This window comes from Tachyglossus aculeatus, chromosome 24 (genome assembly GCF_015852505.1).
Source record: "Tachyglossus aculeatus isolate mTacAcu1 chromosome 24, mTacAcu1.pri, whole genome shotgun sequence".
Lineage (NCBI taxonomy): Eukaryota > Metazoa > Chordata > Mammalia > Monotremata > Tachyglossidae > Tachyglossus > Tachyglossus aculeatus.
Genome location: NC_052089.1, coordinates 481,320 through 483,671, shown reverse-complemented (window position 1 = coordinate 483,671; position 2,352 = coordinate 481,320). Strand labels below are relative to the sequence as shown.

At 42.0% G+C, this 2,352-nt stretch overlaps 1 pseudogene; it reads right to left on the bottom strand.

Annotated features, from left to right (window-relative positions):
- Nucleotides 1–802: 802 nt before the first annotated feature.
- Nucleotides 803–1,768, bottom strand: LOC119945037 (annotated as a pseudogene).
- Between the last annotated feature and the right edge of the window lie 584 nt (nt 1,769–2,352).

Here is a 2,352-nt window from a genome sequence, read left to right as displayed (position 1 = left end):
TTAATTTAAGGTCAAATACCATAGTGAAATGGCTCCAGAAGTTGGAGCCAATGCAGTGAGAATGTTGGCTTCCAGAAGTGTCCCAGACCACACTGCCTGTAAGGTAAGAGACATTGGTCAATTCATAAATCACAGGAGCAAGATGACTTTTCCCAAGGAAACTGCAGTGGGGTTACTGATAACTGTGGTATTTATTAAGAGAGTCAAGCCCTGGGGTAGGTAAAGGAAAATCAGATTGGACACAGTCCCTTCCCACCTGGGGCTCACATTCTAAGGGGGAGGGAAAACAAGTATTTAATCCCTATTTTACAGATGAGGAAATTGAGGCATAAAGAAGTAAAGCGACTTGCCCAAGGTCACATAACAGGTAAGGGGTGAAGCTGGGATTAGAGCCTAAATCTCCTAATTCCCATTCCTGGGCTCTTTCCATTAAGCTATGCTTATACCTACCTTTTCCCGAACAGTGTTAGGAAATTGAGCAGTCTTCTCTCACTCCAGTATGCCTCAAACTGAGGGAAATATGTCTGGGCAGAAGGCAGAGGTTCAGAGCAAGTTTACATATTCTGCTCCTTTCTTGACTAGTGTCCTTTTCTGTCCCAAGATGATAACAAAGTTCTATTTTCTAGTCAAATACCTAATTGACTGGAACATTTGAACATGACTGAAAACACCTTTTGATATGGTGCAAATTTCTGAGCATGGTCCTTTTCTAATTCCCCAGTTTGATTATCTGATCTTTATATTAAAAAGAAACAGTCCAGAAATGTTTTAAACAGGACTTTGGTCTTATTATTAAAGTACTTTATTGACCGGATTTCAGGAGTTTGAAATGTAGCCAACAAGCAGTGAGAATTATTTCCAGGGCCTCCTTCACCTCCCGGTTCCTCAGACTGTAGATCAGGGAGTTCAGGAATCAGCTGGGTGTAAAACACGGAGGCTATTTTATTTGTTTCAAATGAATGACTAGCTTATTGCTGCATGCACATAAAAATCAGAATTCCGTAGAACACAGCCCCCACCCCCCTGCCCGCCGCCACTAGGTGGGAACCGCAAGTAGAAAAGATTTTGCATCTGCTTTGGGCAGAATTAATCTTAGGATAATAGAGATGATGAAGATGTGGGAGAACAGGACAGCCAGGAGGGAGAAAACCAAATTGAAAGTAGAATCCCCCAAAATGAAATATTCTGCGACATGGGTGTCGGAACAGGACAATGCCAGGATGGGTAGGCTATCACAATAGAAATGATCGATGAAGTCCATTGCAGAAGGACACCCAAAACGTGAAGATTACTTTGAACAGTGTCATGGCCAAGCTGTATATGTAGGGAATGGCAACCAAAAGAGTTCAAACTTTCTTTTAGATGATGATCCTGTAGAGCAGAGGATTGCAGATGGCCTCATAACAGTCGTAGGCCGTCGTGGACAGGATGAAAAATTTGGTAATGATAAAAGTAATGAAACAACAGAAATGCATGGTGCAGAGGTAGAAGGAAATGGATTGTCTCTCCTCCAACAAATTGACCAGCATTTGGGGGCCCAGAGCTGTGGAATAGCCAACATCAACCAAAGTCAAGTGACCGAGGAAAAAGTACATGTGAGCTTGAAGTCGAGAATCAGTCCTGGTCAGGAAGATGAGGTCCAGATTCCCCATGACTGTGGTACTATAGATAAGCAGAAACACGATGAAGAGAGGGATCTGCAACTCTGGAAGGTTTGTGAGCCGGTGAGAATGAACTCACTCAGCTGGGAATGATTTCCCTCAGCCATTAACCCCGTGGTGAGAATCTGTAGCTAGAGAAATGAGAGCAGTTTAAGTATTATCCTTCACATTTTAGCTCACGTTCATTCAGGAAGGGGAAGTAAAATGCATTTCTTTAGAGCACCATCAATTTAGATTTTTTTTCACCTTAAAGAAAGGTTATTCTAGTCTCAAGACTGTGAGCTCATTTTGGACAGGGAATGCATTTGTTTGTTGTTGCATTGAACTCTCCCAAGTGCTTAGTGCAGTGCTTTGCACACAGTAAGTACTCAATAAATACAACTGAATGAATGAATAGTCCTTCTTGGATCTTGAACAGTTTGAGGTTCCACACTGTTTTCTTGCCCAGTTCTTTAGCAGGTTACAGTTAACATAAAACAACCATAGAAAAAAATAATGAAGAGCTTTCACCAATCTAGTGTATGATGTGGAAAAGATTAGAGACCTGCGGTCAAGAAGTATCATCGGTAGCATTTATTGAGCACCCATTTGGTGTGGTTCACTGTACTAAGTGCTTGGGAAGCACTGACTATCAAAGTGTCATATTCCCTGCCCACAAGTAGCTTACATCCTACCGGGAGAAGCAAACATA